Raw genomic sequence first — 27,717 nt, forward strand, 5'->3', positions numbered from 1 at the left:
TGACAGAATTCAGAATTATATCGCGGGGTGCTATTTCAATACAATTTGATCCTTCCGACAAAGTGAAGCAAAGGATCTTTCAAGTCATTTGCCACAACGTCTATGATCATCACTCTTTGGTGATGCATGTTAACTCAGGTTTAGTTAGCTGGCTTCAACCTCAGGGTATATAGTACTGCTTTCAATAACATTCATAAATCTTGCAGTAAGATATAATGTTGGTACAAAGTTTTCGAACTACAGTCCCAACCAGTGCTCATAAATGAATATATCCAGCTCAGCCAGTAGGGCTGTAAGTTTCCACATATGTATCAGGCTCACATACTGGGATAATTTCCAATATACATATCATGCACATCAGACAGAGATAATACTACTAGATGGTTTAAAATTTAGAAACGTGATATGTTTGAACTAAAAGGGACCCTATGAATACACCAACACTCTCATTTTACTGATAAGAGAAAAAACAGGCAAGGGGAGAGGTTCCAAAGGTCCTAGTGTTATCCTCCTTCTACCCCCACCATCCCTAGTATTGCTAGGAAAAAAGTTACTTTGTTAAGACAGTAACTTCAAGTGGGATCTGGAGACACACCAAGTCTTAACTACTACTGGAATCAGGTGTTCTGTTTTTCTCTAGAGCTGCCAGTCATAGGTAAAATGTCAATCCTCTACCAGTTCAGCAGCAGACCAAGGCCACACCTTATTCTGGCCACCAAGGCCTTTGGGAGAACCACTACCTGGGAAATATGAATGAAGAGGAAGCCAGAGGAATTCCCTTGTCTCCGCCTCACCTCTCATTTAGCATCAACCAGGACAGCTTCTTGATGAAGTCATGCAGAAAAGAAATGAAAACAACTGGAACACATGGTGGGCAGGGTGTAATGGAAACCAGGACTTGGGTCTTTTGGTAGATTGCTGAATGTCCTGATAACATCCCTAAAGTGACCTGAGCTCAAGAAGTTAAGTTGGGAGAGACTCAAGAGGAGGCAGAGACCCCTGGGAGCCTTAATACAGAAAGAATAAGGGTAGGTCTGGAGACAATGGTATTTCTCTTGTTTGTGGCTTCCCTATTCCCACAGCAAATCCTGCATACCCCTGGGGGTTAGATGGGAAGGAGTAGCCCAGCAAACACATCACCAACAATGCTACGAGCAGAAAGGGAACTAATGTGTACTGAAAGTTTCCCATATAGGTAGTACTAGCAGCTTCATATTTAAATTGAGACTAAATTTGATACTTTGAGGGCTCAGGGGGTCTTGCAAGGTTGAAGGTGCAAAGTGAAGAGGTAACTATTTTGGGTGCTGACAATGGAAATGAGCTGCATCAAATCATAACAATTTCAGAAGCAACTTAAATGAGTTCTTTATGGTTCAAACCGGCACAAAAAGAAAATGAGAATGAGGCTCTTTTGCACCCCAGGGACTTGACCCATGTTGATTCCTCTACCTGGAACATTACTTTTCTTATCTTTCAAGTCTCTGCTTAAATTTTATGATTTTTGAAAGGATCTCTTCCGACTAAAGCAATGTCCTTATGCCACACCCTCATCATGTTCCCTATCAGTGTAATCTGTTTCTTTTCTTTGCGTGAGTTACAATTACACAATAGTTAATTTATTTGTCTTCTTCATCACACTAAGTTCAAGCAGGGCAGTGACCATACCTATTGGATTCGCCAGTGTATTCTCAGCACTAGGAACAAGATTGAAGGGTCATAGTAAGACCATCTGTATTTAAAACTATAATAAACATTAAAGAAACACATTAAAAGACTTAAAAAAGCAAAGAAGAAACATTGCCCCCCTCCGGATCCTAGGACAGCACTGGCAGAAATGGGTCTAAAAAACTGAAATCAAATAAACAGAGGCAGTGTAATGAGACATTTGAGAGATAATATATCCATTCTATTCTCCATCTGTGTTTCAGATTTTGATTTTTTTTTCATTACATTCGTAAACCAAAATTTTTTACTTTGGCAGAAGGGGTAGGAGAAAGGTTGGCAAAAGAAGTAATGTTAAGTATCATCGACCTAAAGACATAAAGTGAGCAAAATTAATTTAGTAAGTTAAGTTTATTTGGGTCAAGGTTGAGGACTGCAGACTGGGAAATGCTGAGAAGTGCTCCAGAGAATGAAGGAAAGGCTCATGTTTTTAAAGAAAAAAGGACAAATTAGGAGAGGGGGCAATTACAAAAATTGTTTGTCAAGGATTCTCATTGGTGTAGAGAAATAACTGATTAGTAATTGCTATACATTGTTGAACTATAGGGTATGAATTATGGTGCCTAGCATATGGCATTGTTAGGTTAGTTTATGGTTACTTGGTGGTGACAGTCTAAAGTCCATACAGCAGGCAGATTACTTAGCTCAAAGAGGGGAGTGAGAGATGACTACTTTCACATTTTAATGCCTCACTGGGCCCAGTAATTTAAAAGAGCTCACGTTCCTCAGATAAAAAGTTTCTTGTCTTTCTTGGTATACAGATGACCAATGCCAAATTTGTTTTTCAATACAATTTATATTGTGTGGTTATTTCACAAAATCATCCAATTCCATCTGGTTTTTGATACTTATTCTACCTTTTGGAAGGATATAACAACCTCATTGTCAAATACTCTGGTGGATAAATATTAAAAGTACTTTGTAGACATATAAATAGCTCAAATTGTTCCTCCTGAATCATGTCAGAAGAAAACTGCCTATGATTCAAAACTTTATGCTTTGATAACTCATTTCAAACAGAAAATAAAGAGGGCATCAATGTAAAAACAACAAGAACAATACCTAGAATAGGTTCTCAATTTCTTTAATTTTGTGAAATGTTAGAATTGAAAAAATAAATCAGAAGTTGTATAGTTCAACTTCCTGCCAGATGTAGAAATGGTCATACTCCTAAATGATGGGTTACCTCAACACGAACCCTTCTTTGATGGGGAGGACTCTTTATTGTGAGGTGGCCTATCCAATTTCTAGTGGTTATAATTTTTAAAGAAAAAGAATTTCAATAGGACACCTTTCCCCATTAAGAAAAATCTAGATATTCAATGATTCTTTTAAAAATCTAATTTAGTAAGTATTTACATAGTATTTATTCAATTTTGTGCTATATAACAAACCATTGGTCATTCCAGGCCATGTGGAGATCTTGGTTAGTTTACATCTCATTTTCCTGCTTCATAACGTTAACTGCAGGTTGACCAAGCAAGATAAAGTGTCAATTAACTCTTAACTCAGTGTCAGATTATACTTTGCAAGACTCAAAAAAGGGTGAGGAACGGAGAATGTTCTGTTCACGCGATCACTAACACTCTAATGTCATTTTAAAAATGAAATAATTTCACACCTGTAATCCCATCACTTTGGGAGGCCGAGGCAGGCAGATCACAAGGTCAGGAGATCGAGACCATCCTGGCTAACACGGTGAAACCCTGCCTCTACTAAAAATACAAAAAATTAGCTGGGCGTGGTGGCAGGTGCCTGTAGTCCCAGCTACTCGGGAGGCTGAGGCAGGAGAATGGCGTGAACCCAAGAGGCGGAGCTTACAGTGGGCCGAGATCACGCCACTGCACTCCAGCCTGGGCAATAGAGCAAGACTCCATCTCAAAAAAAAAAAAAAGAAGAATTGTTTTCTTTTCTCTTGCTCCTTGTTTAAAAGTACATTTTTAAGCCTGAAATTAAGCCTAATATTCAATATGACTATGAACACATCACTCAAAATCCATGGTAACAATTCAGTCTTTAATATTCATTCATGTCACAAATTTAATTGTACAAGTTAAAGGTAAACATTGTTTAATGGCACAAAAATATAAACAATGAATCACAAAAGACTTGTGGTAAAATATAGTCATGGGATACCTAACCATACCTGACATTTTTTGAGTGCTTTGTGTTAAATCATTTAATCCTCTCAACAACCTTAAGACAGGTAGTTTTATTAAACATATTTTATAGATGAGGAACTTGCACAGAGAGGTGCACTAATCCCTTTACTTAACAGATGAGGTATTTTTATTGCTAATTGATAACTATAAGCATACTGAATGAATAAAGAAGAATCAAATAACAATAAAAAATGATGCAGGCGATATCGCCACTGATCCCACAGATAAAACAATAAAAATGATAATAAACCAATAAAAAATGATACAGGGGATATCGCCACTGATCCCACAGAAATACAACTACCATCAGAGAATACTATAAACACCTCTACGCAAACAAACTAGAAAATCTAGAAGAAATGGAAAAATTCCTGGACACATACACCCTCCCAAGACTAAACCAGGAAGAAGTTGAATTTTTGAATAGACCAATAACAGGTTCTGAAATTGAGGCAGTAATAAATAGCCTACCAACCAAAAAAAGCCCAGGACCAGATGGACTCAAAGCCAAATTCTACCGGAGGTACAAAGAGGAGCTGGTACCATTCCTTCTGAAACTATCCCAAATAACTGAAAAGGAAGGACTCCTCCCTAACTCATTTTATGAGGCCAGCGTCATCCTGATACCAAATCCTGGCAGAGACACAACAAAAAACTTCAGGCCAGTATCCCTGACGAACATCAATGCAAAAATCCTCAATAAAATACTGGCAAACTGAATCCAGCAGCATATCAAAAAGCTTATCCACCACCATCAAGTCACCTTCATCCCTGGGAAGCAAGGTTGGTTCAACATACACAAATCAATAAATGTCATCAATCACATAAACAGAACCAATGACAAAAACCACATGATTCTCTCAATAAATGCAGAAAAGGCCTTCGAAAAAATGCAATATCCCTTTATGTTAGAAACTCTCAATAAACTAGGTATTGATGGAACATATCTCAAAATAATAAGAGCTATTTATGACAAACACAGCCAATATCATACTGAATGGGCAAAAGCTGGAAGCATTCCTTTTGAAAACCGGCACAAGACAAGAATGTACTCTTACCACTCCTATTCAACATAGTACTGGAAGTTCTGGCCAGGGCAATCAGGCAAGAGAAAGAAAGAAAGGATATTTAAATAGGAAGAGACAAAGTCAAACTGTCTCTGTCTGCAGGCAACATGATCCTATATTTAGAAAACCCCATCGTCTCAGCCCAAAAACTCTTTAAACTGATAAGCAACTTCAGCAAAGTCTCAGAATACAAAATCAATATGCAAAAATCACAAGCATTCCTATACATCAATAATAGACAAGCAGAGAGCCAAATCATGAATGAACTCCCAATCACAACTGCTACAGAGAATAAAATACCTAGCAATACAGCTAACAAGTGAAGTGAAGGACCTCTTCGAGAACTACAAACCTATTTAAGAAATCGTACTGGGAAAACTCGCTAGCCATATGCAGAAAACTGAAACTAGACCCCTTTCTTACACCTTATACACAAATTTACTCAAGATGGATTAAAGACTTAAATGTAAAACCCAAAACCATAAAAATCCTAGAAGAAAATCTAGGCAATACCATTCAGGACATAGGCATGGGAGAAGATTTTATGAAGAAATCGCCACAAGCAATTCCAACAAAAGCTAAAATTGACAACTGGGATCTAGTTAAACTAAAGAGCTTCTGCACAGCAAAAGAAACTATCATCAGAGCGAACAGACAACCTATGGAATGAGAGAAAATTTTTGCAATTTACCTATGGACAAAGGTCTAAGATCCAGAATTTACATGGGACTTAAATTTACAAGATAAAAACAAACAACCCCATCAAAAAGTGGGCAAAGGACATAAACAGACACTTCTCAAAAGAAGATATTTATGCAACCAACAAAAATATGAAAAAAATCTCAACTTCACTGATCATTAGAAATGCAAATCAAAACCACAATGAGATACCATCTCATGCCGGTCAGAATGGCGATTATTAAAAAGTCAAGAAACAACAGATGTTGGCAAGGATGTGGAGAAATAGGAACACTTTTACACTGTTCGTGGGAATGTAAATTAGTTCAACCATTGTGGAAGACAGTGTGGAGCTTCCTCAAGGATCTAGAACTAGAAATACCATTTGACTCAGCAATTCCATTACTGGGTATATACCCAAAGGAATATAAATCATTCTATTATAAAGACACATGCAAATGTATGTTTACTGCAGCACTATTCACAATAGCAAAGACATAGAACCAACCCAAATGCCCATCAATGATAGACTGGATAAAGAAAATGTACATATACACCATGGAATACTATGCAGCCATTAAAAGGAATGAGATCATGTCCTTTGCAGGGACATGGATGAAGCTGGAAGCCATCATCCTCAGCAAACTAATGCAGGAACAGAAAACCAAACACTGCATGTTCTTACTCGTAAGTGGGAGCTGAACAACGAGAACACATGGACACAGGGAGGGGAAAAACACACATCATGGCCTGTTGGGGGGGCGGTGAGGGGAGGAAAGAGCATTAGGACAAATAGCTAATGCATGCGGGGCTTAATACCTAGGTGACAGGTTGATAGGTGCAGCAAACCACCATGGCACATGTTTACCTATGTAACAAACCTGCACATTCTGCACATGTATCCCGGAATGTAGAGTAAAATAAAATTAAAAAAAAAAAAAAAAGTAAACTGAATGCTTGTATTGTAACCAAAATTACATCATTAAATTTTTTCCTAATATTTATAAAAATAATATATTAAGAATTATCAATTTTCCATTAAAAGGACTCTTAAGACTTACCTAGACCCATAATGTTATTTTAGTGAGTCTTAATATTCAGATATTATAAATGACAATAAAGGATATGGGAATTTTGGGAGGTCCCGAAGACATGGTAGAATTACATTGCCTTAAAAGTATTAATCAAACAAAACATTTGCTAGACAATCTGAAAGACAAATGAAGTACAAGTAATATGGTCAAATATCTAATTAGCTTGAGCCTTAGAAAGTGGAAAAGTTGTTGTAATCCTCCCTTATTTTTGAGGAGTAAATAGATCTTAAGACTCTGGAGAGAAAACTCTTCAAAAGTGCCTAACCCTAACCATAAAGAAATTGGTCTTTTCCAGTTGGGTGTGGTGGCTCATGCCTGTATTCCTAGCACTCTCGGAGGCCGAGGTGGGCGACTGCCTGAGCTCAGGAGTTCAGGACCAGCCTGGGCAACCTGGTGAAACCCTGTCTCTACTAAAAATACAGAAAAAAAAAATTAACTGGGCATGGTGGCGGGTGCCTGTAATCCCAGTTACTTGGGAGGCTGAGGCAGGAGAATTGCTTTAACCCTGGAGGTGGAGGTTGCAGTGATCAGAGATCATGCCACTGCACTCCAGCCTAGGCAACAGAGTGAGATTCTGTCTCCAAAAAAAACAAACAAACAACAACAACAACAAAAAACAACAGAAAAGGAAAAGAGAAAAAAGAAATTTATCGTTTTCGTATTGTTCTGTGTTTTGGGCAGGACAATGATATAGTATGTTGAACAATGATAGTAGTACTAGTAAGCTGATCTTAGACTAGGATCATACTAATATATCACCTTTGAAACTCACTGATAATGCTTTTTTTGTGGTAACTACACAATGAACAATATATCTGAAAGATTACTTTGCTTGAAGTCAAAACTAAAGAAGAGTTAAATTATTTATATATAAAAAACTATCATATATGACCCTCCTTAACCAGGACTTGCCTTTCCTTTCCATCATTTTGGCTAATAATCCTACAAAAAAGATTCAGTCATGGTGAATCATGATTCACAGGTTAAGAACCTTAACCTGAAGTTTATAAATTACTAATAAAAAAATCCCATAGTTTATGAAGTCATCTGATAAATCCTCAAGATTTTAAAAAGAAATTTGTGTCTTTACTTAATCACAGTAAAAAGTAAATCTTTAAGGCTTGAGTTCTCATGGCCTATGAAGAAGCCATTTAAAATGACTATTCTTTTTTTATTTTTATTTTATTTTTGAGACAGAGTCTCGCTCTGTTGCCCAGCCTTGAGTGCAATGGCGTGATTTCTGCTCACTGCAACCTCCACCTCTGGGTTCAAGCAATTCTCCTGCCTCAGCCTCCCGAGTAGCTGGGATTATAAGCGCCCACCACTATGCCCAGCTAATTTTTTGTACTTTTACTAGAGACAGGGATTTGCCATGTTGGCCAGGCTGGTCTCGAACTCCTGACCTCAGGTGATCTGCCTGCCTCGGCCTCCCAAAGTGCTGGCATTACAGGAGTGAGCCGCTGGGATTACAGGGGTGAGCCTCTGTGCCCAGCTAAAATAACTATTCTTTTTTTATTGTATGATTCCATTTATATGAAATATCCACGGTACAGAAATCCATACAGACAGAAAGATTTATAGTTGACACGTGTGTGGTGGAAGGGGAAACTGGGGCTGTCTGCTTAGTGTATTCAGGCTTTTAAAAAATGACTATTCTTTTGGTGAATTTGGATTGTTATTTTTAAAGCAAAGACACACACACACATATATGTGATAAATATATTGATCATACTCTACATATAGTATGAGCTCTCTTTGTATACATACTTTCATTTTTGGATTGCCTGAGGTCTCCGTTGTTTTAAATTAACTGCATATAGGCCTGGCACGGTGGCTCAGGCCTGTAATCCCAGCACTTCGGGAGGCTGAGGTGGGCGGATCATGAGATCAGGAGATTGAGACCATCCTGGCTAACACGGTGAAACCCCGTCTCTACTAAAAATATCAAAAAACAATTAGCCGGGCGTGGTGGTGGGTGCCTGTAGTCTCAGCTACGTGGGAGGCTGAGGCGGGAGAATGGTGTGAACCTGGGAGGCAGAGCTTGCAGTGAGCCGAGATCGTGCCACTGCACTCCAGCCTGGGCCAACAGAGCGAGACTCCATCTCAAAAAAAAAAAAAAAAAATTTAACTGCATATAAAACGTCCAGATTTATGATTATCGACAGTAACTACCTATAGATTAAGAATTAACAAACACTGAAAGAAGGGGCCTTGACCCAGTAAATTCCTGAGTAACCATCTCTCATCTTTGAATTTCCATCCAGATCCAATTATACTACACTTAGTTCTTCAATAGTTGGGAACATTTCTGAACTCATGTTAGTAAAAGGATAAACTCAAATTTTCACAAGGTTGTATACATGAAAACAAAAAAAGCCAAGAGACCCTAGTGTCATCTGATGTAATCATACCATTTCGTAGATGAGAAAACTAAGGAAGAGAGAGGTAAAGATGGTTTGTAAAATGGTTTGTAAGATGGTTTGTAGTTAAATAAGTGGTTCTTTACTGATGACTCAAGTAGAATTTCATGCAATCAGTACTCAATACATATTTGTTGACTGGTTGCACTACAACATTTTCAAAAGGTTCCTTCTGAAGAACACTGATCAGCCCTCAATTTTACTTTTCTGCATAAAATCTTAATAAATACATACAGCTGTAATGTAAACAGTATGACATTCTTATAGAATGTGTCAGTAGAAAATGAGTGAGATGTAGTTACCTACCATTCATGAATGTATAGAAGAGGTGAGAAAAAACGACAGAGACTTAAATAGGTTCTCCGCAGAAGACGATACCCAGTTGGCCCAAGAACATATAAGAAAGGCACTCAACTTCATTAGTCATCAGGGAAATGCAAGTTAAAACTACAATGGAAAAAAGGATAATGTCCGTATGTAGAAGAATGAGCTAAGAAATTATGGTATATATTCACAAGTGGAATACTACATAGCAGTGTGAATGAATAAACTAAAATGCATAAATTGTACAAACATTGTACAGTTGTACAAATTGTACAAATATTGAGTAATAAAGCCAGATAAAAAATATAGTATACTGTATAACATCATTTATGTAATGTTCAAAAACAAGCAAAGCTAGCCTGTGACATTAGAAGCCAGGACAGAGGTTACCCTTGACGAGAGAGGTGCTGGTAAAGAGAGTGAGTGTAAGAGGTTATGAGGCAGGATTATGGCAATGTTTGGTTTCTGAATCTGGATACTGGTAATACGAGGGTATTCCTTTTGTAAAGATTTGTCAAGCTGTAAACTTATAATCTGTATATATTCTCTGTGTGTATGTTACTTTCCAATAAAAGTTACATAGAGTACTGTAAATAAAATGCCATGCCTCAGCTAGAACTAAGGGTCTAATATCATACGGAGAAAGGAGATTTAAACTGGGCCTTAGAGAACAAGTAGATTTAATCATATGGGTGTTAGGGTGGGTGGAGGGTGAGGCAGGTCTATTTCATGTAGAGGAAAGAATATGAACAAAAACTGAGAAGAGCAGCATGTGGTTTTGAAACTAAGAATTTCAAAAAAGCTAACATGTAGACATGTACAGTGAACAGATCAGGGTAATTAGCATATCTATCATCTTAAACATCTGTCATTTATTTGTGTTGGGAACATTCAATATCCTCCGCACTACTTGAAAGTATACACTACTGTTAAGCATAGTCATCTTTCAGTACTATACAATTTATTCCTCCTATCTAGCTCTAATTTTGTATCCTTTAACCACTCTCTTCCTATCCCCATCCCCTTTCCCAGCACCTAGTATCTTCTGTTCTACCTTTTACTTCTGTGAAACGAACTTTTATCAACTTCCACATATGAGTGAGAGCATGCAGCGTTTAACTTTCTATTCCCAGTTTATTTTACTTAACATAATGACCTCCAGATCCATTCATGTTGCTGCAAGTGACAGGATCTTATTTTTAATGGCTAAACAGTATTCCATTGTGTATATATACATTTTCTTTATTCACTCATCTGTTGGACACCTAGGTTGATTCTTTATCTTGGGTATAATGAATAGTGTTGCAATAAACCATGGGGGTGTTAGATGTCTCTTTGATATACAGATTTCTTTCCTTTGGCTAAATGCTCAGCAGTAGGACTGCTGGATCATATGACAGTCCTATCTATCTATCTGTCTATCTGTCTATCTATCTATCTATCTATCTATCTATCTATCTATCTATCTATCTATCTACACATATTTTAAAAATTCTTGTGAGTATATATTAGGTATATATATATATATGGGGTATATGGGATACTCTGATATAGGCATACAATGTGTAATAATCATATCAGGGTAAATGGGGTATCCATCACCTCGAGCATTTATTCTTTGTGTTACCAACAATCCATTTATACTCTTTTGGTTATTTTAAAATGTACAATTCAATTATTCTTGACTATCATCACCCTGTTGTGCTGTCAAATACTAGATCTTATTCATTCCTTCTAACTATGTTTTTGTATCCATCAACCAACCCCACTTCACTACTGTGCCCCCACTACCCTTCCAAGCCTCTGGTAACCGTCATTCTACTGTATCTCCATGAGTTCAATTATTTTAATTTTTAGCTCCCACAAATAAGTGAGAACATATGATGTTTGTGTTCCTGTAAATGGTTTATTTCACTCAACATAGTGACCTCCAGTTCCATCCATGTGATTGCAAATGATACGATCTCATTCTATTTTTATGGCTGAATAGTACTCCATCTTGCATATGTGCTACATGCTCTTTATCCATTCATCTGCTGATAGACACTTAGGTTGCTTCCAAATCTTGGTTATTGGGAATAGTGCTGGGATAAACATGGGAGTGCAGATATCTCTTTGATATCCAGATTTCCTTTCTTTTGGATATATACCTAGCAGTGGTATTGCTAGATCATATGGTAGCTCTATTTTTAGTTTATTGAAGAACTTCCTAACTATTCTCTACAGTAGCTTTACTAACTTATATTCCCACCAACAGTGTATGAAGGTTTCCTTTCCTCCACATCCTTGTTATCATTTGTTATTGTCTGTCTTTTTGATAAAAGTCATTTGAACTGGGGTGAGATTATATATTGTTGTTTTGATTTGTATTTCTCTAATGAACAATGATGTTGAGTACCTTTTCACATGCCTTTTTGCCATCTGTATGTCTTCTGAGAAATGTCTATATAGGTCTTTTGCCCATTTTAAATCAAATTATTAGATTTTTTTTCTATAGAGTTGTTTGAGCTCCTTCTATATTCTGGTTATTAATCCCTTGTCAGATGGAGAGTTTGCAAATAATTTCTCCCATTCTGTGGGTTATCTCTTCACTTTGTTAACTGCTTTCTTTGCTGTGCAGCTTTTTAACTGCATGTGATCCCATCTGTCCACTTCTGCTTTGGTTGCCTGTGCTTGTAGGGTATTGCTCAAGAAGTTTTTGCACAGTGCAATGTCCTGGAGTTTCCCTAGTGTTTTCTTGTAGTAGTTTCATAGTTTGAGGTCTTAGATTTAAGTCTTCAATCCACTTTGATATCATTTTAGTATAGGGCAAGAGATAGGGGTCTAGATTCATTCTTCTACATAAGGATATCCAGTTTTCCCAGCATCATTTATTGAAGAGACCATGTATTTCCCCAGTGTATGCTTGTGGCATCTTTGTTGAAAACGTGTTCACTGGCTGGGTGCGGTGGCTCACGCCTGTAATCCCAGCACTTCGGGAGGCCGAGGCGGGTGGGTCAAATGGGGTCAGGAGTTCAAGACCAGCCTGGCCAACATGGTGAAACCCTGTCTCTACTAAAAATACAAAAAAAAAATTAGGCATGGTGGTGTGTGCCTGTAGTTCCAGCTATTTGGGGGGCTGAGGCAGGAGAATCGCCTGAACCTGGGAGGCGGAGGCTGCAATGAGCTGAGATCGCGCCATTGGACTCCAGCCTGGGTGACAGAGTGACACTGTATCTCAAAAAAAAAAAAAAAAAAAAAAAGAGAAAACGAGTTCACTGTAGATGTATGAATTTGTTTCTGGGTTCTCTATTCTGTTCTGTTGGTCTGTGTGTCTGTTTTTATGCCAGTACCATGCTGTTTTGGTTACTACAGCTCTATAGTATAATTTGAAGGTAATGTGATTAGTCCAGTTTTGTTCTTTTTGCTTAGGATATCTCTGGCTACTCTGGCTATCTCTTTTAATATAAATTTGGGATAGTTTTTTCTATAATATTTCTGTGCAGAATGTCATTGGTATTTTGATAGACACTTCATTCAATCTGTAGATTGCTTTGGGTAGTATAATTATTTTAATAATGATTCTTTCAATCCATGAACATGGAACGCCTTTACATTCTGTGTCCCCTTCAATTTCTTTCATCATTGTTTTATAGTTTTCATTGTAGACATCTTTCACTTCTTTAAGTACATTCTTAGGTATTTAATTTTATTTGTAGCTATTGTAAATAGGATTACTTTCTTGATTTCTTTTTCAGATTGTTCACAGTTGGCAAATAGGAATGCTACTGATTTTTGTATGTTGATATTGTATCCTGCAACTTTACTGAATTTATCCATTCTAATAGTTTTTTGGTGGAGTCTTTAGATTTTTCCAGTATAAAATCATATCATCTATAAAGACAGATAATTTGACCCTTCATTTCCAGTCTGGATGCCCTGTTTCTTTTTCTTGTCTGGTTGCTCTAGCTAGCACTTCTAGTACTATTTGAATAAAAGCGGCGAAAGTGGGCATCCATGTCATGTTCCAGATCTTAGAGGAAAGGCTTTCAGTTTTTCCTCTTTCAGTATGATACTAGCTGTGGGTCTGTCATATATGTCTTTTATTATGTTAAGGTGTGTTCATTCTATGCCCAGTTTTTTGAGGGTTTTTATCATGAAGAGATGTTGAATTTTATGAAGTGCTTTTTCATTTCTTGCCTTTTATTTTTCTGTGTATCTGTTGTATGTTTTTAGATTTGAGGTTACCATGAGGCTTGCAGATAATATCTTACAATGTATTAAACTGATAACAAATTATTGGATTGCATAAACAAACAAGCCAAAAGAGAACTAATAAAACCTTTATACTCAAATATTGTCTCCCCATTTAAAAACTTGTTGTTGTTTCTATTTATATTTTATTGTACTATGACTTGAAAAGTTGTGTAGTTATTGTTTTTGATTAGTTTATCTATTAGTCTTCCTACTATGAGTAGTTTACACACCACAATTAGTGTTATAATAGTCTGTGTTTTTTTCTGTGTATACACTATTACCACTGAGTTTTGTACCTTCAGATGATGTCTTACTGCTCAACAGCTTTTTCTTTCAGACTGAAGAACTCTGTTTAGTATTTCTTGTATGCCAAGTCTGATGTTAATGAAATCCCTAAGCTTTCGTCTGTGAAAATCTTTTTATTTCCTTCCTGTTTGAAAGATATTTTCACTGGGTATACTATTCTAGGGTAAAATATTTTTCCCTTCAGCACTTCAGATATGTCATGTCACTCTCTCCTGGCTTGCAAGGTTCCCACTGAAAAGTCTGCTGCCAGATGTACTAGAGGTCCACTGTATGTTATTTGTTTATCTTGCTGCTTTTAGGATCTTTCTTTATCCTTTACCTTTTTGTATAGGGCAAGAGATAGGGGTCTATCAAGGTCCTCAGATAGGAATTTGATTATAAATGCCTTGAGGTAGTCTTCTTTGGGTTGAATCTGCTTGCTTTTCTGTAACTTTCTTGTACTTGGATATTGATATCTTTCTCTAGGTTTTGGAAGTTCTCTGTTATTATCTCTTTGAATAAACTTTCTATTCCTATCTCTCTGTCTACCTCCTCTTTAAGGCCAATAGCTCTTAGATTTGGCTTTTGGAGGCTATTTTCTAGATCTTGTAGGTGTGCTTCATTCTTTTTTTTATTGTTTTTTTGTCTCCCTCTGACTGTGTATGTTCAAATAACCTGTTTCAGGGTCACTAATTCTTTCTTTTTGATCAATTCTGCTAGTAAGAGACTCTGATGCATTCTTTAGTGTATTAATTGCATTTTTCAACTCCAGAATTTGCTTTTTAAAAATTATTCAATCTCTGTTAAATTTGTTGGATAGGATTCTGAATTCCTTCTCTGTGTTTTCTTGAATTTATTTGAGCTCCCTCAAAAGAGCAATTCTGAACTCCCTTTTTGAAAGGTCACATATCTCTGTCTCTCCAGGATTGGTCCCTGGTGCCTTATTTAGTTCGTTTGGTGAGGTCATGTTTTTCTGAATGGTCTTGATGCTTGTGAATGTTCATCAGTGTCTGGACATTGAAGAGTTAGATATTTATTGTAGTGTTCACAGTGTGGGCTTGTTTGTACCCATCCTACTGGGAAAGACTTTGCAGGTATTCGAAGGGACTTTTGTGCCGTGATCTGTTTTTGGCCACCACAGAGATATCTGCATTTGGGGTCATTACAAGTCCAGTAACGTGGTTCTTGCAGATTCACAGAGGTACCACCTTGATGGCGTTGGATAAGGTCTGGAAGAATTCTGTGCATTACCATGCAGAGATTCTTGTTCTCTTCCCTTATTTTCTCCCAAACAAATGGAGTCTCTCCTTCTCTCTAGGCTGAAATGCCTGGAGCTGGGGGAGTGGTGACACAAGCAGCCCTGTGACCATCACTACTGGGTCTGTGCTGGGTTAGACCTGAAACAAGCATAGCACTGCGTATTGCCCAAGGCTCACTGTTACCACTACAGGGCTACCATTTATGTTCTCACTCAAGCCCTAGGGCTCTACAGTCAGCAGTTTGTGAAGCCAGCCAGTCTTTTGTTCTTGCCTTCAGGGTTGTGAGTTGCCCCAGACCCCAGATGGGTCCAGAGATGCTATCCAGGAGCAGGATTTGGATCCAGAAACCTTAGAAATCTACCTGGTGCTTTATCCTACTGCGGTTAAGCTGGCACCCAAACCACAAGACAAAGTCCTTCCCACTCTTCCTTCCCCTTTCCCCAGTCAGAGGAGTCTTCCCGTGTCCACCACCACAGGCCCACAGGGAGTATTGCCAGGGTACTGCCAATGTTCACTTAACGCCCAAGGGCTCTCCAGTCAGCCTGTGGTGAATGCTCTCAAATCTGGGACTCACCCTTCAGATGGTATTTCTCACCCTTAGATGGTATTTGAGAAATACCATCTAAGGGCCAAATACCATAGGTCGACAAAAACCATCTAAGAGCCAAGGCCTGGAATCAGGGACCCCAAAAGCCCTCTTGGTGGTCTTCCCCACTGTGGCTGGGCTGGCACCTAAGCAGCAAAACAAAATCCCCTTTATTCTTCCCTCTGCTTTTTCCAACCAGAAGTCTTGCCTTGTAGCCACCACAGCTGTAAATACACTGGGTCATACCTGAAGCCAGAATGTCTCAGAATCTCACCTAAGACCTCTGGCATGTACTACTCGGTTACCACTGCTAATGGTATTATTCAGGGCCCAAAGGCTCTTCAGTCAGCAAGTAATGAATCCTGCCAGGACTGGGTCCTTCCCATCAATGTAGTGGGTTCCCTTCTGGCCCAGGGTGTGTCTAGAAATGTCATTTGGGAGCTAGAGCCTGAAATGGAGGTCTCAAGACTCTGCCCGGTACCCTATACTACTGTGGCTGAACTGGTATTTAAGCATTAAGATAAAGTCCTCTTCACGTTTCCCTCTCCTCTCCTCAAGTGGAAGGAAGGGGTTCTTTCAGAGCTGCAAGCTTTGCTGCCTCAGGTTGAGGGAAGGCTGATGCAGGCACTCCCTTGGCCACCCTGGCTGGTGTCTCAATAGGTGGTATGCCCCCCAAGTCCACTGGTTCCGAGCCCAGCAAAGCACTAGGAGTTGCCTATACATTGCAGTCCTTGTGGTCTAGACTGCCTGTCAAGTTTATTTAGGACTCCAGAGCACTTTAGCCTGCAGTGGTGAGGCTTGTGGGAACTCAATTTCCAACCACTGGGATGAGAGATTTCCTTTCTGGCTAGGGCTGGTCTGAATGCTCTTTCCACAGGAGCTGGCTGAGTTCTGCCTACTGTTGGCGGCACTGAGTTCCAATGCAAAGTTCCACAACTGCTGCACTCTCTCTCCTGCAAGTGGACTCATTCTCCGTGGCAGGTGCTGGGAGATGGGGGAGAGGTGGTGTCAGCAATTCAAGACTTTTTTTCTACCTTCTTCAGTGTCTCTTTCAACTTAAAACCAGGTACTATGACCATTCACCTGATTTCTGGTTCTTACATTTTTTTGTGTGTGTAGATAATTGTTAAATTTGGTGTTCCTGCAGGGAGGATGATCAGTGGAGGCTTCTATTTGGCCATCTTGGTACACCTCTCTGTATTTTTAAGAAACATCTGCCGGGCGCAGTGGCTCACGCCTGTAAGCCCAACACTTTGGGAGGCCGAGGCAGGCGGATCACAAGGTCAGGAGATTGAGACCATCCTGGCTAACACGGTGAAACCCCATCTCTACTAAAAGTACAAAAACTTAGCCAGGCATGGTGACGGGCACCTGTAGTCCCAGCTACTAGGGAGGCTGAGGTAGGAGAATGGTGTGAACCCGGGAGGCGGAGCTTGCAGTGAGCCGAGATCGTGCCACTGCACTCCAGCCTGGGCGACAGAGCAAGACTCTGTCTCCAAAAAAAAAAAAAAAAAAAAGAAACATCCATACTATTCTCCATAGTGGCTGTACTTTACATTCCCACCAACAGTGTGTAAGTGTTCCCTTTTCTTTGCATCCTCTCCAGCATTTATTTATCTTTCTGAAAGTAGCTATCCTAACAGGGTAACATGATACTTCACTGTGGTTTTTATCTGCGTTTCCCTGATGATTAGTGATGTTGAGCATTTTTCCATGTACCTATGGCCATTTGTACACCATCTTTTGAGAAATGTCTACTCATGTCCTTTGCCCATTTAACAATCAGATTTTTCTTTGCAGCTTAAATGTCTGAGTTCCTTGTACATAATGATCTGGATATTAATCTCCTGTTTAGATGAATAGTTTGCAAATATTTTCTCCCATTCTGTAAGTTTTCTTTTCATTGTATTGATTGTTTTCTTTGCTGTGAAGAAGCTTTTTGATCTGATATAATGCCATTGGTTTACTTTTGCTTTTGTTGCCTGTGCTTTTGAGCTCTTATTCATAAAATCTTTTTGCAGGCCAATGTCCTGAAGTCCCTATGTTTTCTTCTGCTAATTTTACAGTTTTGGTCTTACATTTATGTCTTTGATCCATTTTGAGTTAATTTTTGTATAGGGTGAGAGATGGGAGTTTAGTTTTATTCTTCTGCATATGTATACCCAGTTTCCTCAGCACCATTTATTGAAGAGACTGTCCCTTTCCCCACTGAGTGTTCTTAGCGTCTTTGTCAAAAATCAGTTGGCTGTAGATTGTGGATTACCTTTTGGATTCTCTATCCTGTTCCATTGGTCTGTAAGTGTGCCTTTATGCCAGAACCATGCTGTTTTGGTTACTACAGCTTTGCAGTATATTTTGAAGTCTGGTCATGTGAGCCTTCCAGTTTTGTTCTTTGTGGTTAGTATTATTTTGGCAATTCTGGGTCTTCTGTGCTTCTGTATAAATTTTAAGGTCTTTTTTTCTATTTCTGTGAAGAATACAATCAGTATTTTGATAGGAATTCCATTCAATCTGTAGACTGCTCTGGGTAGTATGGTAATTTTAATAATATTAATTCTTCTGATCTATGAGCATGGGATGTCTTTTCATTTATTTGTATCTTCTTTAATTTCTTTTATCAGTGTTTTTTAGTTTTCCTTGTAGAAGTCTTTCGCATCCTTGGTTAAGCGTATTCTGAGGGTTTCTTCTGTGTGTGTGTGTGTGTGTGTGTGTGTGTAGCTAACATAAATGGGATTACTTTCTTGATTGCTTTTTTCAGCTAGTTCATATATACAGTTTTTAATCTTAAAAAAGCATGATATTTTTCCATTTTACAAAAGGATAGTAGGCAAACATTAAAGGTTAAGGACTTCCTCATGGATACAAATCCCAGTATATGTCTAAATAAATTAGGACTCAAATTTATATACATATAGCTACTTTCCAAGTCCAATCTTTCTCCCCTGTATAAGTCCTCCTTCCTCTGAAAAATAAATGGTTTGGGGCTTTATTCTATAGCAGAGGGAAGCATTAAATACAATTTGGAAGGAGTCTGTTTCATAGTTTATGCTTTTTACAGGCCATAACAAAGTCTTTATAAAGGCTTTGATCTTCTGTGTTTTCATAGTTTTTATTTCTTATGGTTAAAATGGCTATTTCAATTTGCTGGATCATTTCAGTTAATTTTTGAATAAAGCATGGCAACTAGAACTGACCATTATCTGATCCATCAACATTTAGGGATTTAAATTATTTAGTTTCCTAGTATCAGTGAACTGCATAGTAAAATTCCTAAACTGACTCCTCCATAAAACAATGGAAAATCCCTGGAAATTAACCAAAGACCTGCAGCAAACTGGGTAGCATTTATTTAAGAATAGCTTTGTGCCATTTTAACTTGCCCTAGTCTGATCTCTCATTCCCCATTAGGAGCCTTGAAAACTAATACCCCATATTCCCAGTGCAGTCTTGTGTTCACTGAAATAAAGTAGTTGGAGTGTTTTGCAAATCCTCATCACAAACAATTGTCATTATTTCACTTGTGTGGTGGATTCCCTGAAGGACCCCACCTGATACAGAGGAACAAAGGCAGGCATAAGACATATAGAAAACAAATAGCAAAATGGCAAATGTAAACCTTACTTTATCAGTAATTACATTAAATGTAAATGGATTAAATTCTCCAGTTAAAAGGCAGGGTGAATTTAAAATAAAACATCATCAAAGTATATGTTGTCTATATACTACATACATACTTATATTCAAAGACACAAATAGGCTGGAAATAAAAGAACTGGAAAAGATATAGCATGGCTACAGTAACTGAAAAAGAACTGGAGGGCTATACTAATATCAGAGAAGAGAACTGTTACCAAAGATATTAAGATGAAATGGTCAATCCACCAAGAAGCTGTAACAATCATAACTTTTTATGCAGCAAACAACAGAGCTCCAAAATACGTAAAACACACAAAAAAAGACAATTCAGCAATAACAGTCAGAGACTTCAATGCTCCAATTCAATAATGAATAGAAATAAGCAGATGATCAATAAGGACACAGATGACTTGATCAACACTATAAACCAACTAGACCTAAAAGACATCTATAGAACACTCCTCCACCCAACAATAGCACAAAAAGCATTCTTCTCAAGTGCATATGGAATATTCTCCAGGATAGATCATACTCAATACATTTAAAAAAACTGAAATCACACAATGTATTTTCTCTGGTCATAATGGAAAGAAGCTAGAAGTCAATAACTGAAGGAAAAGGAAATTCACAAGTATGTGAAAATGAAATTCCTACATAATCAATGGATCGAAAAAACACAAGAGAAATTAGAAAATACTTGAGATAAAAATGAAAGCATAACATATCAAAATATATGGGATGTAGTCAAAGAAGTGCTTAGCAGGAAATTTATAGGGACATATGCCTACATTAAAAAAGAAGAAAGGTGTCAAATCAATAACCTAATCTTCCAGGTTAAGAAACTAGAAACAAAAGAGAAAACTCACTCCTAAACAAGCAGAAGAAGGCTATAATAAAGATTCTAGTGGAAAGAAATATAATAGGGAATATAAAAACATTAGAAAAAAAGTAAACCCCAAAATTGTTTTTTTGAAAAGATTAACAAAACTAACAAATGTTCAGCTAAGCTGTCCAAGTTTAAAAAAAAAAAGAGATGACTCAAATAACTAAAATCATGAATGAAAACAGAGGTATTAACTACTGACTTTGAACAAAATGTACGACAAGGGAATACTATGAAAAACTGTATGACAACAAATTGGATAATATACATGAAAGAAACAAAATTCTAGAAGAACACAAACTATCAAAATAGACTCAAAAGGAAATAGATAACCTGACCAGTAACAGAGATTGAATGAGTAACTTAAAAAGTACCTACAAAGAAAAGCCCAGACCAAGATGGTTTAGCTGGTGAATTCTAATCAGTCTTTCATAAACTCTTTGATAGTTTAGAAGGGAATACTTCTAAACTCATTATATTAAGGCGAACACTATCCTGACACCAAAATCAGACAAAAGCATTCTGAGAATGAAAACCACAGACCAATATCCCTCAGATGCAAAAATCCTTAACAAAAGACTGACAAACTGAAACTAGCTGCATACATAATGGATTAGATATCATGACTAAGTGTGATTTATCCCAGAAATGCAAGATAGGTACAACATACAAAAATAATAATGTAATACACTATATTCAGTTCATCTAAAAAAAACCTTTGATATAATCATCTCAATAGATGCAGAAAAAACGTTTGACAGATATCCAACAAACTAGTAACAAAACGGAAATTCCTTGACCTAACAAAGGCCATCGATAAAAACCCACAGATAATATCATACTTAATGGCAAAAGACTGAAAGCTTTCCTCTTCGTATCAAGCAACAAACAAGGAAGGGGCGTCCACTCTTACCATTTCTATTCAACACTGTACTGAAAGTTCTAGCCATGGCAATCAGGCAAGAAAATAAATGAGAAGACATCCAGATTAGAAAGGAAAAGGTAAAATTATCTCTATTTTCAGATGAAATAGATAAAAAAATCCTAAGAAATACACTAAACCCTATAATTAGAGCTAATAAAGGTGAGCAAAATTGCAGGATACGAGATCAATATACAACATCACTCTTATTTCTATATATTGGCAACAACTAATCCAAAAGTGATATTAAAAATAATTCCACTTCAATCAAAAATATTGAGCAATACATTTAGCAAAAGAAGTTTAAGATGTATACATCCTTGAAAGAAATTAAAGATCTAAGTAAACAAAAATATACCCCATGTTCATGGATCAGAAGAATAACTTATTTTTTCCTATGTTAAAAACAGGACCAGGCACAGTGGCTCACGCCTGTAATCCCAACACTTTGGGAGGCCGAAGTGGGTGTATCACTTGAGGTCAGGAGTTCGAGACCAGCCTGGCCAACATGGTGAAACCCATCTCTACAATAAATATAAAAATTAGCCAGGCATGGTGGCGCATGCCTGTAGTCCCAGCAACTGGGGAGGCTGAGGCAGAAATATCGTTTGAACCCGGGAGGCAGAGGTTGTAGTGAGCCGAGATTGCAACACAGCACTCCAGCCTAGGTGACAAGAGTGAGACTCCCCCTCAAAAAAAAAAAAAAAGTTCCAAATCAGGTAATAGATGAATTTTATAGAGCTCATGTTAAGTTTCTTAGACGTAATCAAAGTATTATAAAAGTGATTGTCCTTATTCTTAGGAGAAGTATCATATCCACAACTTACAAATGGTATAGGAAAAAAACTGTTGAACCTATGTGAAGCACATAGGAATATGGATATTCTTACAGTATACTTTCAACATTTCTATTATGTCTGAAAATTTTTATAACAGGAAGTTGGAGAGCACACTGCCCTGAAAACAAAGCAGTCGCCCAGCGTAGGTGATGATGGCAATGAATACAAAGTGAAGAGATCTAAAAAAGTAATGGTATTTCTAAAACTAGGAATTCATAAAGGTCTTGCAATGTCTACTTGGCATAGTTCAGGCTGAGGTATCTGGCATTATCATGGTTTTGTAGAAGGGTGAAACATTTCTGGTTTTGGTATTTTTCTGATGATGTTTCCTATGGTTGATCTTTTTGGCCATGGTACATGTGGCTGCTTCTCCCAGGGTACAATTTGTAAAGATTTTCCTAAGCCATTTGTAAATGGTAGCTGAAAACTCTCTATCCTGTAATACAGTTAATTTTCTTAAATGTACTTGCATTTGCCTAAAATTAATTTTCTTGAAACTCTACTAAGGATACAAAATCATGAAACTTTTGTGTTAATGCTAACATTTGTAAAGCAAAACTCATAAAAAATACAGTAAGGAACTGTGATAAAGAATCTCACATCATTTTTGTGAGAGATTTACTCAGTTGAAGATGAGCAGTGTGTTAACAGACAAAAAGAATTTTTTGCAGAATTTGAAAAATATTAAAAAGTTGAATTAGTGCAATCAATGTAATATACAGAGCTACAGAAAGAGAATGTCAAAATATTTTAAAAATTGATAATTTGTTAGACTGAAAGTAAATCTCAATAAAAATATCAGAAACTAAGCCCCATTCTCTGACCACAATTTAATAAAACTAAAAATAAGAAAGTGTAAAACAAAATAAAATGAAATAAACCCTCAAACACCTGAAAAATTTAAAAACAAAACAAACTCCTAATTTAGGTCACAGAAAAAAGCAAAACGATAATTCCACACTATTGGAAAATAATGGCAATTATAACAACTCATATGCATATCAAATGGAATACAGCCAAAACTATAATGAGAGGCAAATTCATAGATATAAATGTTCCTATCCTAAATGTGAAAGAATGAAAACAAAGTTAAGCATTCCATTTAAAGAGTAAGAAAAAAACCCAAGAAAACCAGAAGGACCAAAAATAAAAGCACCTAATAAATGAAAAAAAGACAAGAAAATAAAACATATCAGATTTTACTTGTCTAAAAAAGAAAAATCAAAAAAATAAATTAGGCTAAGTGAAATATGAAAAAAGAGGAAAATTCAATGTACAAAACTAGAAATATCAAAAAGCATATAAGAAGATACAAAAGATATTAAATTTATGAGAGAAACAAATGACCAAAATTGATGAATAAAGTAAAAACCTAACCAGTGTAAAACACAAAAATTGTCAAAGAATTACCTCCAACAAAGGCTCCAGGCCTAGATGGTTTTGTAGTTGAGTTCTTTAAAACTTTCAAGAATAAATAAGTCCCATGCTATATAAACTGTTCCAGAGCACAGAAAATTAGGGAAAGAGTTCCAATTCATTTTGCAAAGCTGGCCTAACCCTGATATCAAAACCTGACAAAGACAGCATTAAAAAAAAAGAAAATTACAGACCAAATTCATTTATGAATGTAGATGCAAAGTTCCTAAATAATACACTTGAAAACAGAACTCAACGGTACACTACAAGATGACACATCTTGACATAAGGAGGACATTCATTCTAGAAATAAGAGTTTATATTAGGTATCTTTTTTTTTTTTTTTGAGACAGGATCTCACTCTGTCACCCAGGCTGGAGTGCATTGGTGCTATCATGGCTTACTGCCGCCTCCACCTCCTGAGCTCAAGCAATCCTCCAACTCAGACTCTCATATAGCTAGCACTACCAGTGCATGCCACCATGCCCAGCTAATTTTTTGTAGAGACAGGGTCTTGTTTTGTTGCCCAGTCTGGTCTTAAACTTCTGGCCTCAAGTGATCCTCTAGACTTGGCCTCCCAAAGTGTTGGGATTACAGGCATCAGACACTGTGCCCGGCCTATATTAAGTAATATCTTTATAAAATACATCACATCGACAGGTCAAATAAGAAGCACTGCAAAATAATCTCATTTGGATGCCAAAATATTTAATGAATTCCAATATTCACTTCTCATTAAAAAGAAAATAAAGTCTTGTTCAACTGTAAGTGATACATACTTAACATCAGTGAACTTACCGTAAGAGGAAATGATGCCTATCACTGCTATATGTAAAATTGGAAGGAAAGTCTATTAAATGTAATAACAAAGTAAAGACAATGAAGAAGATTCACAGGATAAACTATCTAGAAAAGTCAAAAGTAACAACTAAAAATAAGGACTAAACAAAATCCAGTAAATATAAAATGTACAACATAAAAATAACAGAAATCTAGGAAGTTCCTATAAACCAAAACAAATAGTCTTTTTCATATTTATTCATTTTTTCATATTATTCATATTTTTCACAATATGAATAGAAATTACCAAGGATTATGTTAAAGGAGAAAATAAGTGAACTTAATTGAGGGAAAAAAGGCAAAACATTACTGAAGGGCATGAAAGAAACATGTAAATTAAGAAACATATTTCTAGTCTGTAGTTAATTTTTCTAAAATTTTCAGTTAATGTGTTTGAATCAAAATCCCCTTAGAGTTTCCTTTTTTAAAATCAGAAAACTGATTCGCAACTTCCTATAAAAAAAATTAACTGGTCAGAAAATAAAACCAAGGAAACTTGTGAAAAAGAGGTATAAGGAGGAAAGACTGGTCCTGTCAGCTATTTAAACATTTAATAGCTAAAATATCTAAGTAGTATAGTATTACCAGAAGAACAGAGAACATAAAGAAAGAAAATTGAGTCCAGAAGCCTTTAGTAAGGTAACAGTACATTATAGATTAGTGTTAAGACAGAAAAATTATTCAATAAAAAAGCTGGGATAATTAACCATGTAGAAAAAATTAAAATAAGTACCTTATCTAATAGCATTTACTAAAATAAATCACAGATAGACTCAAGGCTTATATATAAAAAATAAAATAAAAAAATACCTAGGAAAAATATATGTGAGTATTCAGCAGCTGGTGGCATGGAGTTTTTTCTAAGCATAATAGTAATGTTACAAGCTGTGACAAAAGTGTACAGATCAGACTACTTATTTAAAAATTAACTAAAATTAACAAACAGCAATCTTGAAAAAACATTTACGTTTTAATATTTATGTCTTTAATAAATGGACATGTAAAAGGCTAGAACAAACATATCAGAAGGAAATGCATTTAGTGAATAATAAATAATAGTATTTAGCCAGCAATCCCAATTTTGATAATTTACATTAAATTATACAGCCAAGGATGTTCACTGCAGTGCTATTTGCAACTACCCTCTCACCCAAGAACTGCATAAACAGTGGGGCCAAATTTGGTTAAACAACAACAAAAATGTATACATTAAAGAAGGCATTAGAAAAACTATAAGGAAATAAAACCAGATGGTTATTTTCAGATAGTGAGATTACAGGTGCTAAATTTCTTCTTTATACATTTATAACTATTTGCCCAAACTTTCATGATGAATATACATTTTATAATTAGAAAAATAGTATAAAAATCAATGCACTAATAATTTTCCTGAAGACATGAATATTAGAATTCAAAAATTTCAACAAATAAAAAAGCTCAAAATCATTTGTAAACTAAACTGTTTTTGCATACTGAAAGCTCCTTAAAGCTTTTTATTTCTATTAATATCTTAATTTAGCATGAAAACACAGTTAAAAGAAGCCAGTCTTTACTGTCTGAGATTACAACTTCATTTTTTTCCTCAAAGGGATTTTGCTTTTAATGACTATTAAAGGGATTTTGACACAAATACATCTAAATACACTGAAATGAATTATAAAAGGGTCCATACACAACAGGAATAACTTAAAAGGATACTTCATATTAATAACATCATTTCTTTCATTGAGTATTGAGAACACAGAATGATCAGACTTAAACTGATCCTTTAAGTTTTTGTTCGGGAAATTTCATTTAGGCATTCTAAACAGGATAATGAGTGCTTAATGATTGTGTGTCTAACTGAAATCTCTCCTGTGATTTAAAACTCTTGTTCTTAAAATATATAGCTATATTCTATTTAGTTTTCTTTAGACAACATAATTGTAAAACTTTTAACTGTTTTCTAATACTTTGATCTACATTTTGCCTTTCTGTAGTGTTTCTACCTTTTTTATCTCTTTCAAATTATTTAAACCCAAATGGCAAATTATGGTTTTAGGCAATGTACAATCAAATAACAGAACAACTTGAAGCTTCTACATGCTGTAATTCTATGGAAACACCAACATTCTTTCTTCCTAGCACATGTCATGTTATTATGCTGTGTCTCTTACAATAACCATATTATTTGTACGCACGTATACTAACCATATGTAAACTAATTCATACTCTGAGCTGCTTATTTATCTACACCAAGTGGAAGTCCTGGCCAAATAATATTAGCAGTATTTCTAACTACTTGTCCAATGTTTTCTACCCACTCAGTTTGATATTACTCAACTTTAACACGCTTACCTTCTTAACCTATTATGAACTCACTCATGAAATCTGAGTTCTAGTCTTAGATCTGCCCCTCACTAGTTTTGTCACACTGGTAGAGCCACTTAACTTCTCTAGGTTTCAAATGTTTTCATCTATAAAAAGAGGATAGGAACATAGTGGAAGACCTACAAGGTCTGTTACAACACAAATTTTATTATCACTGTCAGAGATCAGGTTCCGCTCTAATCACTCTTACTATAAAATTAGTGCCTACTATGTGGAAATGCTATGGGGGAACACTACAGTAAATAAGTGAAATATTCTTAGTGAAATTTTTTGAACTAAAATACCCAGACTCAGATATTTTGTGTACAGTACTCTATTAATTATCATTAGCATAATTCTCTCCAATTCTATGAACAGAACTGCCATTTCTTTCCTAATCATGCTATTATAAAAACTCTCCCTTACCTACTACTGCCTTTTTAAATTGTAGCCTATCTAAATCATTTTCTTTTATCTCTGTTGCTCTCTACTGAACTGCTCAAAATTGGAGTTCTCACTACTCCTCCCAAACAATGTGATGTTTTGGGTCTCTTTTGTTTAAAAAATCCTTTAACTTTTTTTAGAAAAAAAATCATAAGAATTTATGGGAATCTTTGAAAAAGATTTCAAGGAAAAATTCAAATATTATAGGAAAACATAACCATGTCTTGCCAAAGGCAGAAAACTTTTAGGAATATAAGGACTGCTTTCATGGGCCAGGATCACTCTTCCGCAAATGCAGCATGCTCTCTCTAAGGTATCATGAAGGGTGGTGCAGATTAAAGTCATCACTTCAAAAATTATATGAATACTCTGTATTCCCTCATTAGTCTGTTACGGAAACGTCACACATTTATTTGCCCAATGTGCCTTTTGGAAAACCAGCAAGACATCTTTGGATAATTAGTCCTTTAACATTCCCTACTTGAGACAACTTTTAGAATTTTAGAGCTAAAAGAAACCTCAGTTTGGGCAATGGTAAAACTCTTTCTCTACAAA

General features: G+C 36.3%; 1 protein-coding gene across 4 annotated transcripts in view; it reads right to left on the minus strand.

Moving 5' to 3' along the window:
- RFX7 (regulatory factor X7) overlaps window positions 1-27,717 on the minus strand; it is a 148,555-nt gene that overhangs the window by 16,417 nt on the left and 104,421 nt on the right. The gene's annotated exons all lie outside the window — the stretch shown is intronic.

This window comes from Gorilla gorilla, chromosome 16 (genome assembly GCF_029281585.2).
Source record: "Gorilla gorilla gorilla isolate KB3781 chromosome 16, NHGRI_mGorGor1-v2.1_pri, whole genome shotgun sequence".
NCBI lineage: Eukaryota > Metazoa > Chordata > Mammalia > Primates > Hominidae > Gorilla > Gorilla gorilla.